Here is a 17,600-nt window from a genome sequence, read left to right on the forward strand (position 1 = left end):
AGAGGCTTTCCTTGCTCTTACATAAAATATCCCCGTGTGTTCTCAGCTTTATAATTGGAGGTTCCCCAATACACTTAGGTATATCCTGAACTTGGTCTTGTTTTGCCCTGGGTTCATAATTATATATTTGATATTTAAGTCCATTTGAGAACAAAGAGTAGAATATTCTTGTTTCAAAATATTTTAAAGTATGCACATATTGTTATAATGAAAACATATTTGTATTCTAATATTAAATTTGGATTAAAAATTTGTTCCTAAAAAATGTAATTTTTTTCAGTCAACTCAATAAAAGGATAACTTGTCTCTCTATTTCAAAAACTTCCTTCTGTTTCCATGCATTATTGCATTAATGACAACGGAGTGTAACCTGGTGTGAAGATTATACTATATGCTTGGAGCCCTCAGGTTAATGATATGATTAGATTGTCATGTTGGAAAAATCATGTTGGCTGCAGTGTGACATTTGTTGAAATGATACAGTAATAGAGGTAGCAGTTGAATACCTCTGGCTGAGTGGTTATGCTAGGCCAGAGGTTCTCAAACTTAAGAGTGTGACAGAACCGCCTGGAGCCTTGGTAAATCCCTGATTGCTGGGCTCCACCCCCCAGAATTCTGATACAGTAGGTCTGAGAAGAGACCTTTGAAGTTGCAATTTTAACAAGTTCCCAAAGTTCGTTGCTGTTCTTTGTGGTAGAATATAGTAATGTGCTGGAAACTAACCTTAACCTAACCTAACTGAGGAATGTTGAAGAATGTGACTAACGTTGCACTGTCAGGTAAATGCACTGTCAGGGGCAACCATAGGAGGTACTGAAAAAGAATTATATAAAACAGGATATCAAAGTAAGCTTCATGCATCTACTGATACAAATTGAATAAATTCTGACTGTTTGTTGAAAGTTTAACAGTAGCTTTAATTCCAGATGAAAAGTAGTGAAAATCCATTATGACTTTATGGTCACTAGTGGGCTACCTATATAAGTGCACTGTGATTTCTTTTATCAATAAGAAACTTAGTTAATTCTATATTTATGAATTGTCATGTTCCCTTGGGTCTTGATCTCTTGTTTCCCCTGCAAACTCCATAGAATATCACATCAGGAAAGAGATTTTCCCACCTCTTCTCTTGCTGTCTTCTCTCCTGCCTGTGCTGTGTCTCTCCTGTCTTTTTCTGTTTCTTTTCTCTGCATCCCCCGTCCTTTTCTGCCTCAACACTACAGTTCACCTCTTGCATTGGTTCTGGTTACCCTTGGAGATGTAGTAACAGTGCCCCAGTGTGCTGGCTTCACAGGAGTCAGGCAAGAAAAACGATAATGCCCTTCACTAACCTGTCTCCAGGGAGAATATAAATGCATTCCTTAACTCTCCAAAGCACAAGTTACATAGTTACTATGGCTTTATTGAACACTTGGTGCTAAAAGGCAGGAAGAGTACTACGAAGAGGAAACCTAACATCTAAACGTATAAGGTAAATACACAAACCCTCAGAGCTTGGGGCAAAATCGTCTGCAGAAATCCCTTACTTTGAGTTCCTAGTCCAATTCTAGGCTAATTCACTGCCTCAAGTTTTGTCTTCTCTATCTACTCTTTCCAGAAGAATGTCTCCAGTTTTCTGCCCATTTTACACTGGTCTGATTTTCCATTTTAGATATATGTGTGTCCTCTTTGACAGACAAGCCTTGACGATTGTAATGATTGTATGGGAGTAAAAAAAAGAAAGGCAAAAATTAAAGATGACTCTGGCACATCAGAGATGTATTTCCTATGAAAGGGCGTGTTCCAAGGTTTGGGGAGGAGCCCTAGCAATGTGTCTATAAGTTTGGGTAACATTCACAAAACATAAGATATTCTAACGATGATTGGTTAAATACACCATCACTTTCCACTCTCCTTTTTTTTATTCTATGAGATTTCCTCTTATGCATGGTGGTGTTGAAATGACTATAGGCCTTTTTTTTTTTTTTGGTGAGGGGTTCCAGCTTGGGGGAAATTGAATAGGAGGTACATTTAGTTCGAATATAGCCTAATGCTACTTATATTTATCACTGGCAGTCCCCATGTAGAAAAGACTTCTAGGGATGTTCCATCCCCTCCCCCTCCACCGTGCCAAGTCACCCAGCATTGCGCCATAAGGTGCACAGAAGTACGAACTTGTCAAAAATAAATATGTTTGAGATGAATAGAGTCAGAAGGCAGTCAGTGGAAAAGTCTTGCAATCATCAGAAAAATGTGAAGATGTATATAGTCCTCACAAATGAATAGCCAAATTTGAAGTTTTCACCTGTCAGGGATATACTTGGTAGTGTAATGAATGGATTTAAAATTTAACATATATATATATTTTTAATTAGAATCATGTGAAATTGGATTTTCTTTTCTTTTTTAGAATTCCTGTTGTTCCTGTGTTTTTAGGGAACAAACTGATAGCAGTACTGTAGAAATAAATGAAGACTACTCAGATGAGAGGGAGCATGGGCTATTTATTCAGAGATTGCTATAGCAAGGGAGTCAGCCACCACCCTTGAGTTTGGCAGACCCTCAAAGGCAGGCAGGGAGTGGGAAAGCTTTACAGTGGGAAAAAGAGGCATGGAGAAACTGTAGGCAGGCTGAACAGAAGCAGGGTATCCTTCATGATTAATTAGGGGTACATAGTTGGCTTTCTCCAGTTGGTCCTCTGTTGAAAAAGGGGGCAAAAATTAGAGGACCTGTCAGTCAGGAATCAGGACCCAGTTGTTTGGGGCCAAATGATATAGGGGTTATTGTTTAGCTTCCTAGACCCCTTCCCAGGGATAGTAATTTGACTTCCTGGTCTGGTTACTGTAGATAGTAGGTTGGCTTCCTGGGCTGGTTACTGCAGATTATGGGTCAGAGTTCTATTTACATATTTATATATAGAGAGAGAGAGAGCCTGGCTATTGTCATTTGGTATATTAAACCTCTCAAAACTATAAAGAATATTTATGTCTGAGTCCAGGATCCCCTGTTTTGTGCATCCAAAAATATTTGAATACATCTGTATCTGATGCATCTTTCCCAGATGACAGCTGCCATTTTTGGATCGTGTTTGTGGTATTTATCAACTTTTTAAAATTTGTAATTTGTTGTGATTACTTTCTCATTGCAAAAAAATACTATCTTTTATATCCAATGTTTATATTCATAATTTTGTATACTATTTCCTAATAAGCCCAACCCCCAAAAATAAAAGCCTCAGATCCAATTTTTTGGATCTATTTCTGATCAAAGATTCTCACCTGTACAACAAGGCGATTAGAGATATTTATCTTTATGTGAATGACTGAGAGAGAAAGAAATTGGGGATCTGAATTCACCATTTTGATTTGAGCACATGTCAGGTACTTTTTTGAGCAGAAGAGTCTGGATATCTATTAAGACACCTGGTCCCAAATGGGATTCACATTAGGAAATAGTGCAGATAGAAGAGAACTGGCCTTGGCCTAGGACCAAGATTTGAAGTTTGTCAACATTCAGAAGTTTGGTTGAGGAAAAAATTCATTTAAAAAGAGAGATGAGGTTGGTGAAAAAGCACTTTACCTTTCTCTGTCTCGCCTGAATTCACCTTTGGAGTAAAGTGCTCCTTTGTTTGAATCAAACATTTCAATGGGTCTTCTCTGTACAAAGTTAAAATCAAGATCCTATTCAGGAATGTTGAATAGGGTTCTAACTGCTCTGCATAATAATATAAAAAGATTTTTTTATTGTGTGCCTGGTAATAGGTAACATCTTTCAAATGTGATTGCCTTTAGGAGCTTTTCCCCCTTGATATAGATTTGTACTTCACTGCCTGTGTAAATTGTTATTAGAAGCAATTGTACTCTCTCCAGGAGATCATGAGCAAATACATAGGAAATGGAGCTTATCTTGAGCGTATATTATTGGGGCACATAAGCATTGACCAGACTGGTAATGTCAAACCACTCCAGACTTTTCTACTGTATTCCTTACATGACACTCCAGATTGAATAATTCAGGCTTTGCAAAATGCACTGTTGTCGGCATTCTCTTTTAGTGAGGGTTTCTTTTCCCCCTGAAAGAAATGACCATTCCACCTGTCAAGAAAGACACAATTACAATTCAAGACTATGATGCCTTGATGGGAGAATCACTTGGTAATGACACAGTGTATATGAGAATAGAAGCATTTGGTAATGAAGTAGGATATAAAAGGAGACTACAAACAGATTTAGGGGTTTGAGGAAAGTTTCTCAGAGGAACTGAATTCCAAACTGAGGGTTTAGTTTAACAAGGAAAAAGATGGGTTAAGAGTGTGTGAGCAACATTCCTAGCAGAGGCAATAGTACATACACAATTCCACAGGCAAGTGTTATTACAGGGCTGTGCAAATGAGGATAAGGACAATGAATCTGAATCATAGAATTGGAAAAGGTACTATCAAAAACTGCAGCTGCCAAGCAGAGCAGGGCTAATATCAGAGAATCTCTGTAGGGATGTGGCATGCTAAATTTGAGTATTGAAATGTCTCATTATAATTTCCTTTATTTTATTTTTGATAACAATGTTTAAATTACCTTGATATATGGAAGATTATATTCAAAGACTGTGATAATTTTGTCAAAAGTTTTATTTGGTGTCAAATGAAAAACAAATCAGTGAGTACTCAAGGAAAGACTTTATCTGAAGAGATTATTGCAAGGGTGGGGTGGTAGGGTGAGGGACTATTGCAATAAGAAGAATGCATTGAATTAGATCTTAGAACATCTCAAAGCTAAGGCAAAAAGGGCCTTTTTAAATAGGGAGGAATTGAACAAGATTAGAAAGAATGGGTGTGGGGAAGTGGGATGAAAGCGTGATGTGATCAGACAGTTGATGGGGGATGTTTTGCCCTGAGGTCAGTTTATGTTGTGGAGGGACTGTTAAGGAAGGATTGTACGCTAGCTCAGGGTTGGAGGCAGAGGGTCAAAGTTCTGGAATCTGGAGGGAGGAGAGTAACTTAACCAAAGTTTAGTCAAGTCCAAGCCACAGGTATTTTATCCAGATTGGTCAGTGGGTCCAAACAATTCAACTAATCATTTATGAGGCAAAGACTAGTAATTTCGAGGTTCTATGTCTAGCCTTCTCATAGCTAAACAAGGAAAGTATTCTTGAGTCTTATCTAAGTCATATGGGGAAGAATTGTCCTTTGCTGTAATCTATTTCTGGAAAACAAAGGTGAGGAGATTTCTGTAACTGTAATGTTTTCCAGGATCACAGAGCTTGAGTAAAGTTTAACTCTGTCACTGTCATGTTGGTGGAGGTGGGTAGAAGTGATGCGGGGTCGGTGAGCCGAGGCAGGAGTGCTCTTTTATTTAGAGAATAGTGTGGAATAGCATGGGGACAGGACCCATGGGCAGGCAGAGCTGGTGCATGGGGACAAGACCCACGGGCAGTCAGAGCTCCTGCTGCTGCCCCGAGTTGAGGGTTAGGGCTAATTTTATGAGGCATGGGTATGTGAGTCATTTCTTTACAAGATAAAGGAAAGAACATGAAAAACAAGTTAAAATGGTACCAGTGCAGGTGGGGTCTGGTCATTGGGTGATCCCATGACTTTTAGACAAGAATCAAATCGGATTAAGTAAAGGTTAGAAAGGTTAGAAGCCACCATCCTAAATCAGTTACATGAGACTGCCAGACAGCAACCAACTTAAGTTCTTGCCTCTGGTATTAAGAGTTTCCAGAGATAAGGCCATCCCCCTTCTTCCTGGCACAGAGAGGGAGGCATCTTTACAGACAGAGGTTTCCCTTAGAAATGTAAATCTTTCCCAACAAAGGGACAAGCAAGCAAATTCCACTCCTTGGAGCCTGCTTCTCATCTGTAGTTTTAAAAGTAACCAGCCTAAAAGTCCTCATCATAAACCATTTTAAAATTAAGCAGCCTAAAAATCCTCATCAGAAGGAGACAGAAAAATGTGAACAATGAAAACAGATTTTTACAAGGGCCCAAATTGGAAACTCCTATGTTTAGGTGACACACCAGGGCTGTGAATTTCAGAGAAATAATAGACTAAATGACTCAGCAGAGTCAAAGGACAAATTTACTGGTAGTGTGGGATTCTACAATATAAAAAGAATGATTCTACAAAATGAACAGAACTGTTTGGAAATGTAACCCTAAAGTAAAGTTGTGTTTAACAGGAAAAAAAAGATGAAGTCTAATATTTCATAGGTAAAACAAATATGGTCTATGAAAAGGAGCAGTCTAAGAGCATGAGAATGGTTTTCTGAATGAAGACAAGTATGTTGAATGGCTTATCTAATTAGACATTGAGTTTGTCAGATGTGTCTGTCAGGATAGGCGAGGATAAACTGAGATAGTCCACAGGCCCAGTATTAGTGACTTTAAATAATGTGGGGACCTGGAATTGACCACTCCAAGATATGTCTCTTTGGTATGAGGATTATTTGAGGCTGATTGCTTTTGATAAAGTGGGACAGGGAAGGAGGCTCTTAGGATTGGAACTTGCTTGCCCTTTGTTAGGAGACATTTACATTGTAAAGGAACTCTCCATCTGTAAAGATATCTCTAGAAACTCTTAATCAATGGGGAAAGCAAGGACTTAAATCTGCATTTGTTTATTATGCTTGTCTGGTAACCTCCTGTAACTGACTTCCCTCTCCCTCCCAATGTTGGCATTTCCCTCAGGATTAAGCATCTTTCCTTAGGCTAGGAACTGATTGCTGCGCTCACCTGTGACCACCCAGCTCAAGACAATAGACTTGCCTCCTGCTGTGTCCATCAAGCGCTGTGCCGACAGGGGAATCTTGTGAGTATTGTGGGAGGGACATTACAATCATATGTGAAACACCCTGTTTAGGGGTTTATAACAACTCTGTGCACCCCACTTCTTCGGTGCCCTTTCTTCCTTCGAGAAGAAAGGCCCCGAGCCATGGTCCTCATAAAGCTTTGTTTAATTTTCTCTTGCTATTCTGTCTCATGTGAATTTAATTCGTTCTCTGGCCAGACGAACCCACATTTAGGTAGAGGAAAAGTCTTCCTCGTCTCCAATAATAAACGTTTATTTCCTGCTCATGTTGTGCTTATGATGACTTAGCAGGAGGGTTCTGTCCATATATCCACCCAGGTACACAGGCTAATGGAGCAGCAGCCATCAACAAACTTTTTGGCTAGTGGGTAAGAGAGGAATATTCTAGCTCAGAGGTGACACAAATCACTTCAGTGTATACATTTTGGGTTTTCAAATGGCCCCATCACACATAAGAGAACCAAAAGTACAATTCTACAAAGAAGGAAGAGAGCTGGAGATATTTGGTGAACAGCATTAATGTCTACTAAAGTGCACCAAATGTTCAGCTTACTCTCCTTCCTGCAGTCAGAACGTAAGCAAATCACTTTTGTAGTGAGAGAAGCCATTTCTGTCTTTGTCAGGACATCAAGCTCAAAGCAGTTTATAATCTCTCTATAATATATGATTGTTTCCATTTTAGGAGGTGATGTCCAGAAGTCTCTAACTTAAATCAGAAAGGCTTATTTTGATCCAAAGACCTGTGCACCAAAATAAGCATTCTGCTGGCACTCATCTGATACATGGAGCTAAAACAGGGAGAGAATGTCCACAATATACATTCAGAAAGGAGAATAAAGAGAGACACAGGCAACAAATGTTCTTTGCTGATCTCATTGGGCAGAAATTATTAGTGCTCCTCTGTGAGAGGAGCATCACAGTCCATTGCTTTCCATAGTCCTAGACTGCTCTCTGGAGAAAATTCTCCTTTTTTCCATTCTCCTGCTTGGCCACATCAGGAGAGGAAATTAGATAATATGCCTTCCTGCATGTTGAGCAGCTGTGTCATGCCTGCAGAAATTTAGCAGTGCAAGGATCATGTTAAGCCTCAAACAGTCACAACTGTTTTTAGTCCAGGCCAGCACTATCCAATAAAATATAATGTGGGCTGCTTAAGCAATTTTACAATATTACAAATTTTTTAAACTTTAAAAGAAAACAGTGAAATTAATTTCAATAATCTATTTCATTTAACCCAAATACATAAAATACTATAGTTCACATTTAGTCAATATAAGATAATTACTATGAGATATTTTAAGCATCTCATATTTAGAGATATTTTATTTTCTTCTTTTGTTTTTTTTGGTGAGGAAAATTAGCCCTGAGCTAACACCTGCCTCCAATCCTCCTCTTTTTGCATAGTAAGATTGGCCCTGAGCTAAGATCTGTGCCTGTCTTCCCTACTTTCTATGTGGGACACCTGCTACAGCATGGCTTGATAAGCCATGCAAAGGTCTGTGCCCTGGATGCAAACCGTGAAGCCTGGGACCGCCAAAGTGGAGTGTGTGAACTTAACCACTATGCCAAAGGGCCAGCCCCTCTTGTTTTTTTATACTAAGTCTTCGAAGTCAGTGTATATTTTACACTTATAGCACATCTCAATTCTGATGCTAAATTTTGAATGGCTAATAAAAGGAAATGTAACCCTTCCAAACAATAAAGTTGTGCTTAACAGAAAAATATTTAACATTCATCAGAATTTAAATTTAAATTAATCAAAATAAAATTAAAAATATATTTCTTCAGTCACGCTAATAATATTTCAAATAATAGCTGCAAATGGCTGGTGGCTACCATATTTGAAAACATACATTCAGGCCCATGGTTTCTTTGATATTACAACTTTATCAAAATCTTTAGTGTTCTTACTTATTTGAGTTATTCATTTTGAGGTTCTGATAGTCACATTCACAGCCCATGGTTAAACATGCTTTCCTCTCACTTATTTCCCTTGGCTTAAATTTGTCTTATCTAAGAAATTATGCCCCTACTTTTTTTTCACTGGGTCATTTTGTCCAAGGGAAAAGGTTTGCAACATGGCACCTCAATCCTCTTAGACACTTTAACAACACTCGTGGCAGCCACAATTCTCATTTGAGTCTTGTAGCAAGGATGTATTCTAATTAGCTTTTATTACTTAAAGATATTCTTAGTTTTGTCTTTTACAAGTTGGTGATAAGAAACAGCTGCCTCTTCCAACTCTACAAATATTTGAATTTCTGTATTCTTTTTATCTTCTTTCCTTCTGCTTGCTACCACGCATTATTTTTTGAGACCGTATCTTTCTTGTAGTAATTTGTCAACGATAGCCAACACACACTGCTAGCATTTTGTTTCCCGATTGCTTTTCTAGATCTATAAGTTCATAAAATACATTTCCTATCATATTTATATCAGGTGAGAATTTAAGAATTTTGCCACTGCATAATATGGATTGCCACCCTTCCAGCTCACCATAACAGAGTTTCTCACTACCTGCAGCCAGCTCATAAGCCAATACTTCATATATTAATTCAACTGTCTTCTTTTCTACATTACATAACCATTTCTACATTACTCAGTGGCAGAATAGCATAACTTATTCTGCAATTCTCAACACACCCATATCTTAATGGCTTAAAACAACAAAGGTTTATATTTCACTTATGCTACTAGTCCTTGACTAGTCTGTTCCTGAATTCTATTTTTTCTAACCATTTATGAACCTAGGGTGAAGCAGTAATCACCATCTCAAATATTGCCTGTTGCCATCCAGTGGGAAAGAATACCCTAGCGGATCTCAAACCAGCAATTAAACTCTCTAACTAGGAAGTGACATAGATCATGTCTGCTCCCAAATCTTCAGTTAGAATAAGGAGCCTAACATGTAATCCTAACATGTGCCCAGAAGGAGGAGAGCCAGAAATACTTGATGATTAACATTAATGACAATCACGGAATTTATGGTAACAGAATTCAGGAAAGAGAAGGAAAGTATAAGATAGACATCTATGACCTCAATTATAACGGGAAAGTGATTAGGAGGATAGACATTAGTGGAATAGACTGGACAAGATGAGCTTCAAAAGCATGATGGTCTTTTCCTTAAAAGTAAAGAAGTAAAGATTTCGAAGTAGCATTGTATAACGAAGATAATGCTGACTCCTTCTTTGCCTCCACACGCTCCCAGCCTGGTTATTCTGATGGTGTGGGTGAATAAGTACTCTTTACTAAAGAGGGCCTCTAATGTAAGTAACATCTTTAGGGGATTTCTAAGATTCAATTAGGAAAGAATATGGAGACATTTTTATGCTACAAGCTTTATTAAGTTATTTGCAATAGAAAGGAAGTTTCAAAAGGCATAATGGGGTGGAGTTTGGGGAAAGGGCATAAGTGCAATAATTTAAGCTGTGGAAGGAAGAATACACAGGTCACTGTATTTTTGTTCAGTGCTTAAGGATAAGAAATATAGATGAAATCAGCCAATTCTAGGGTTCCAAATAATATTGGTGGAAAGAAAGTAAACAAGTTATAAAGTTCACAAAAAGTCATACAAAGTTCTTGACTATGGTTCCTGACTCCCTTAAGGACCAAAGTGCAGACTCCCAGTATCAATCTCTTGTATTATGTTAGGGTGCACATAACTCAAACTCTCCCTTTTTGTAAGCCCACTAAAGGCTTAATGATCTCATGCATCACACTGAACTCATCCATCAAGGAATCATTTTCTATCAAGTAGGCACCAGAATTCAGTCAATATTTCATGACAATTCAAGGGTAACCTCCATCAGGAAGCTTTCTCAGACTTCACCAGCCTGAGAACCATGACCCTCTATGGGTCTGCAGGTATATGGGCCTCCATAACTGGTGCCCTGCTTCTACTTGTGCTGTTCAGTCTGCTTTCAATACTGCAGCCATATTAAAACAGAAGTCGGAATGCCACATCTCTACTCAAAACTCATGGTGGCTCCCATTTTAATTCAAGTAAATGCCCAAGGCCTTACAATGGCCCTCAAATTTTTACATCATCTCATCTCCTTTTATTCTTCCTCTCCCTTGTTCATTCTGCTTCAGTTACCATGACTGCCTTATTTTTCAATATATTCACTAGGTGGGCTCATGTCTTAGGGACTTTGCCCTGGGTTTTTCCTAGTCCTGAAATACTCTCTCCTGAGATATCTATATAACTAAGTACATCATGCTCTTCAAGTCTTTGCTAAAACCATCCTTATCAAATAAATCTTACAGATACAGTTTAAATTGCCAACCTTACAATCTGGACACTCTTACTCTGTCCTATTTCTTCCTGTTGTGCTTATCAACTTCTCACATACAAGATAATTATCTCCTTTTATTGTGTTAACATTTTATTGTCTGTTTTTTCTTCCTATGATGGAAACTCCTTGAAGGCAGTTATTTATTTTTGCGCTTTTTTCTTCACTGATATATCTGAGGAAACTGTAAGAGTGGTAGGCTTTTCTGTGGAATGAATTATGCTATTTTAAACACCTGTTTACTTTTTTGTCTTCCCAACCAGACTTGATCTAGGAACAAGATTTAAACGTCATTTACCTTAGTTTTCAGCTAATGGGCCAAAGATCAGGAGACAAATGATGCCAAGAAGACTTGAATTGGTGTGTAAAGTACATGACACACTTACCATTTTGCATATTTGGAAAAGAGATTTTTATGAAGTATAATATTTTTAAAGTAATGCACTAATTTCTACCTTTTAGTAAAATTGAAACCTAACCCAGTTTTATAAACCTGAAAGTGTAATTTATCTTTTATTTCAGACAGAGATGGTACACAAGAGACAACACAACTGAACTGCCCCATTTACCTTCAGTTATCTACATGTGCAAGACAGGTTGTATTTGTCAAATTACCTGCACAAAATCGTAATCCTACCGTAATTAATTTGTTTTCATTGTTTTGTGTACCTGCTCAAGAGTATAACATAATGTGTACTAGAAACATTTTCAGAAAATCCCAATACAGATACCTAATTTAATCACATATATATTCTGAGTGAATACTGTTTTCTTCCTTCCTTCCTTCTTTTCCTTCTTCTTTCCTTTCTTCCCTCCTTCCTTCCTCCCTTCCTTTCTTTTCTCCTTCCTTTCATTCTTCCTTCCTTCCTTCTTTCTTTCTTTCTTTCCCTCTCTCTCTTTTTTTCTCTTTTAATCCATACAAACAGGGTCAATTGATTTTTGATAAAGAAAAAAATTCAATAGAAAGAATAGTCTTTTAAATAAATGATCCTGGAATAGCTGGACTTTCATATGCAAAAAAGGTGAAATTCAACCTATATCTCAAACTTATACCTCAAACTTTATACAAAATTAATTCAAATAGGATTATAGGGGCTGGCCCGGTGGCGCAGCAGTTAAGTGAGCATGTTCCACTTCGGCAGCCCAGGGTTCGCTGGTTCGGATCCCGGGTGCAGACATGGCACTGCTTGGCACACCATGCTGTGGTAGGCATCCCACAGATAAAGTAGATGAAGATGGGCACGGATGTTAGATCAGGGCCAGGCTTCCTCAGCAAAAAGAGGAGGACTGGCAGTAGTTAGCTCAAGGCTAATCTTCCTTGAAAAAAAAAATAGGATTATAAACCTAAATTTAGAATACAAAATTATGAAACTGTTATCAGAAAATACACTAGAAAATCTTTGTGATGTTGGGTTAAGCAAAGTGTTTTTAGATACAACAGCTAAAAGATGCTGCATATAAAATAAAAATTGAGAAATTGCTCTGTGAAAGACTGTTAAGAGAATTAAAATATTAAAACACAGACTAGGAAGAAATATTTGCAAATCATCTATCTTAAAATGGCTTGTATCTAGAATATACAAAGAACTCTTAAAACTCAACAGTAAGACAATAAAATAACCAAATAATTGTCAGAAGATTTGACCAGAAACTTCACCAAAGATAAATAGGTGGCAAATAAGCATATAAAAAGATTCTCAATATCATTAGCCATTAAGGAAACAAATTACAACCATATTAATATAACACTACATAACCTTTAGAATGAGGGAGGAAAAACTGACAATACCAAGTACTAAGTGCAGAAAAGAATTCAGAATTGGAAATCTCATATATAACTGGTCAATATACAAAATTATCCAGCCATTATGAAAAAGAATGTGGTAGTTTTCTATAAAGTTAAACATAACTTACTATGCATTCTACTCATCTCACTCCTAGATATTTATCCAAGGGAAATAAAATCTACGTTCACATAGATACTTGGATGTATGTAACAGTTTTATTCAAAACACCAACAACTGAAAATACCTGAAATGCCCCTCACTTGAGGAATGGATAAACAAATGGGGGCACAGTCCTAATGAAATGCTACCCAGCAATTGAAAAAAAACAAGCTACTGATACACAAAATAAATTATCCATAGTCATAGATTGCAAGAGTTTTTCAGAAAACATACGAATGACTTTTAAATCTCTTCATGGGGTCGAGGATATCTTTTAAGATGCTCATCTGGAAATAGAATTGTGTAACTTCAATTAATGAGTATAAAAGGTTACTATACACTCAACATTTTATAACTCTTTGGTGAAGTAATGATTCTTTTAATCCATGACTTAAAAAAACAGAAGTAGATATCGAAATTTTTGGAATTCTTCAGACCAGAGAATGCTCTTTCCTTACATAATGGATGATAGGTGCTTAGAGAGAGCTACCTCAATCAGGAAATTCATATTAATTTGGAAACCTATATGGATCTAAGCTAAAGATATTTCTCAACTAGAGGATTGATTAGCATTCCACTTTAAATCAGTCTCATATTTATTTGAATAGTGCAAGAGCGTACCCAAAATTTAATTCTGTCTATAAAATTAAACAATAGTGCGTAGCTAAGGACACAAACTAAGCACCCCACCCATGTTACAATCAGAAGTTGCTGATACCTGTGGTATCTCCAACTGTCATCAATACAATCAACCACCATAATAGTAATAACATCCACTCTTAAAAGCCCCTAAATCTCTTCCCTCTTAGACATAGAATTACTCACTTGTGTCCTCATCACTAGAACAGGAGAAGGAAACATCCAACGTCTACCAGGTACCAGGTTCTGTGTAAGAGAGATTAACATTATCTGATGTAATCTACATAACAACTTTATGCAGTAAATTTATTCTCTATTGTTAAAATGTGGAAATTCAGGTTCAGAGAGTTTAGCTTATCTAAAGCCACACAGCTATTAAGTGTTGGAGCTTAAAATCTACATGGTATTTTGCTCATATCTCAGAGACAATCACGCTCCAACTTCCAAACTCTGAGGAATATATGCATAATGTCTCAGCAAATAGATTTTGTTAATTTTATGTAACCCAGTGGGGAAGGGCAGCAGAATGGTGTTATGTAAGTTTCTGACAATCTAAGTATGAATTTATAATGAGAAAGTCAGTTTAGCACTTTTTAGCTAAACTCAACTGGCAAAATTTAGGATAGCCTATCTAATTTACAGAAATATTACATATATACATAAATATATTTTTCAAGATAGAACACTTTCAAACACTAATTTCAAGCCAACTATTTTTCAGTTCATTGGATGAATTTCAATGAAAAGTTTGGGTAATTATAAGTAATTAACACTAAAACTATCTTATTTAATTTTAGAGAGTATTCTATTTTTTAAATCTTGTTTCACCACATATTGCTGATGTCTGTCTCTTTTTCATAGTGAGAGACTGAACTGGCTGCCAAGACAAAGAAGAAGAGAGATTACAGAAAGAAAAAAAGTCTTTATAGTCTTATAAACAGCATTTATAAGCCTGAATTTTAACATTACAATGGAGTAATTACCTATTGGGAATGGAAAGGAGTAATAAAATATGTCAAGTGATAACTCTAAGCTATTACATCTCCTTTTAAGAGTTTATACAGTCTGGTTTAGCTAGTCTAATTTTAACTATTCACAAGTGAAGGCTAAATCAGCCTCTACTTGCAGAATCAAGGCCATTTAAGAAGGCTATTTGAATTGGGGCACAGTATGACATCTAATATCTCTGGGTCCACCACACAGTTGAGATATTTTCATTCACCATGCTTACATTTAGCTCTTTTCATAAGAAAAGTGAGAGAGGGGAGATTCCAGCATGGATAGAAAAGATCCTCTCCCATAAGGGTCACAATTTTTTAATAAAACAATATTTGGTGAGAATTATGTACCAGGAACTTTAACAATTGTGCTAAATACATTATCTTATTTAAAATTTACATAAACTTTACAGGTATGTGCTTTTTAACAGGAATTATGATTTATTGTTCATGACACATTAAACATTAAAACATTGCTTTACAAACAATCAAGGTTTACAACAGGCATTTGAAAACTGGCTATTCCAAGTTTTTATTGATATGAGTCAAATCATTTCTCATATCATGTTTTCTATAATCTCTCTGCCATCTATACTGTAGTGCCTGGGCTCCGAATGTACAAGCCAAGGGATGCAATCCTGAGTATGTTTCTGTCCATTTGGTCCAGTGTGCTGAGAGATGAGGTGGGGGTGTTTAAAGTCTTTAAACACTTTAAGAATTCTCCAGGGACTTCTGAATAGATAATATTTGCTCCATAGGGTTTCTTTGGATGGTCTGTACCTTGTCAGAAGAGGTATACAGTGTTCTGAAGCAATTCTTCCTAGCATTCCTTCACTGGCCTGTGGATCTGAAAACTGCCCTTGATCATCCTCTTGACATTCACCTATTTCTTCTTCCTCATGAGAGTCCACACCATTGACAGTTAAATTCCTTGTGCCATTTGGAGCAGCTAGGTGGCACTGAATAAAAGAACTGAAAACTTGAACAGCATGTTGGGTAAAAAAGTCTTTATAGAAATGTTTATCATGTTGGATCAGTTAGCCAGGACTCCAGCGTTTTGCCATATGCTTCCAGGTATATGCCATGTCATCTTTATCAAGACTTCTTCCAATGCAGCACTTCACCCAAAAGAACAAGTGAGGTGTGTGGCAGTTAACAAAGGAGGAGAAAAGTTCATTTGGAACGGCAATTAAACATTTCAAGGAAATACTGTTAACAGATTGCTGATGATGCTGGAGATCCCTACAACTTCAGAATCTTCTATTTCCATTTCATTGATCGTATTCAGTAATCTTTCAATGAAGTGTGTTAATCAATTTGTGATCCTTCACGGCGGAAGATAGGTCCATGAAGAGAAGTAAACTGGGCAAGGCACTGCAAAGAATCTTGTGCCATATCTAAATCTTTTTTTCCACATACTGTGAGAAAAAGCTTCATAACTTTGCTGTCCAGAATAGTCACCCACCAGGATTCTGTTGGCTTTAACAGTACATTTTGTGAAGATTCAAACATAGCCAAATAACGTCTGCCCAAACTTGGAAGAAGAAAGTTCGAGCTAGAGACTTGATTGGCATTGTCTGGCCACAGACCAGTTGGGTGAGCAGTGTAGGGTAAGTCACAGAGAGACTGAAGAAAAAATCCAGAGATGGGGAACGAGACATATAGGTTTACTGGGAATTACTTACCCGGATGTCCAGTGGTGGCCAGCTGGATGGAAATGTGCACCCGCTACCAGGCGTAGGGAGGGGGTTGCTTATACAGGCAGGGGACGCAAAGGCTATATGCTTTCCAAGACGGGCTGTCCATGGGACGACTAGTGTTTCCAGGAACAGTAGTTCACAGGAGCCGCTCCATGTTCCTTTAAGACATCATGTTCTTTGAGTGAGACAAGGTAGGATCCGGGCTGGCCAGGCCCTGCATCATTACAAATCCAAGCGGCTGGGCGTCCTGCCCAGAAGGGAGCCAAAAGGACACACGGTTGTAATGGGCTTGTGGGATTTTGCTGAGAAAGCAAAGCCCAGGCTGACCAGCAGCGCAAGGTGAAACTGAAATACCAAAGCCATCTGAGCACCGAGGTTTTCCCTCCTGATGAACTCCGGCAGACCTTCAACAGCGAACGTGAAGATTTCACGAAGGTTTTCTTCCTGAAAGAAAGACGTTTTATAGTTACCGGTTACTGTGGAATTCCGTGCTCAGTCCATAGTTGCTAGTTTTACTTGCACTTGAGATAGTCACTAAATAGTGCCGTTAGAACGGAACAGGCCGTGGCTGCACAGTGGGTTTGCCACTACTTATCAACTGACTCACTTCATGAAAAAGGCTTTTGCAGTCAATGTATTTATCTAACGATCGTCGTTTTACAATTGGCGCTACTGCTGATAGAATCTCTTCCCAAACATAATCTTGGTGGTTTACCTTTGCAAGACATAGTTTAAAGGGAATGTTGGCAGTGACTAGATGCTCACTTTTTCCAAAAGCATCCACTCAGCCAACTCTTTGCATTACAGCTGGGGCAGTGCGAAAGAGGACATGGTCCACTTAATTCATTTGTGTTCTTTTTCTTTATGCAGTGACCTTGCTCTAGCACCACAAAGAGGTTAGCTCCTCTCAGCAGACACCTGAGGCAGGTGGCAACGAATCACTGATCACAATTTTCACAAATTTGCCTCACTTCTCTTCAGCTGTTACTTCCAAAGCGTGAAATACCAAAATACGCGTGAAAACTGCAAATGGTCATTAGGATTTCCTAAATGGTAAGAATACGAGCTCTGCGCGTTGGCGTTATTACTAACCACGAAGGGTGGTGCCATCACAACCTCGGCCGCGTTCTCCAGCCGAGCGCTCCCTCAGGAAGGCCGCAGCGTCGCAGATGGGATGGTCTCTTTTCAGTGACGCGCCCTGCGCTGCATTATGGGAGCGGGCGCCGGCCGGCCAATC

The 17,600-nt window shown here is 38.1% G+C and overlaps 1 long non-coding RNA gene and 1 pseudogene across 1 annotated transcript in view; both read right to left on the reverse strand.

Moving 5' to 3' along the window:
* LOC103552256 (uncharacterized) overlaps window positions 1-17,553 on the reverse strand; it is a 103,831-nt gene extending 86,278 nt beyond the window's left edge. The window contains exons 1-4 of the long non-coding RNA XR_011537164.1: window positions 17,456-17,553; window positions 16,718-16,807; window positions 16,349-16,521; window positions 13,852-13,911 (exon numbers count right to left, since the gene is read on the reverse strand). This is a non-coding gene — a long non-coding RNA (uncharacterized lncRNA). The remainder of the gene's footprint in view (window positions 1-13,851; window positions 13,912-16,348; window positions 16,522-16,717; window positions 16,808-17,455) is intronic.
* LOC139073316 (exportin-4 pseudogene) lies at window positions 15,087-16,298 on the reverse strand (annotated as a pseudogene).
* Window positions 17,554-17,600: the final 47 nt, after the last annotated feature.

Source organism: Equus przewalskii, chromosome 2 (assembly GCF_037783145.1).
Source record: "Equus przewalskii isolate Varuska chromosome 2, EquPr2, whole genome shotgun sequence".
Lineage (NCBI taxonomy): Eukaryota > Metazoa > Chordata > Mammalia > Perissodactyla > Equidae > Equus > Equus przewalskii.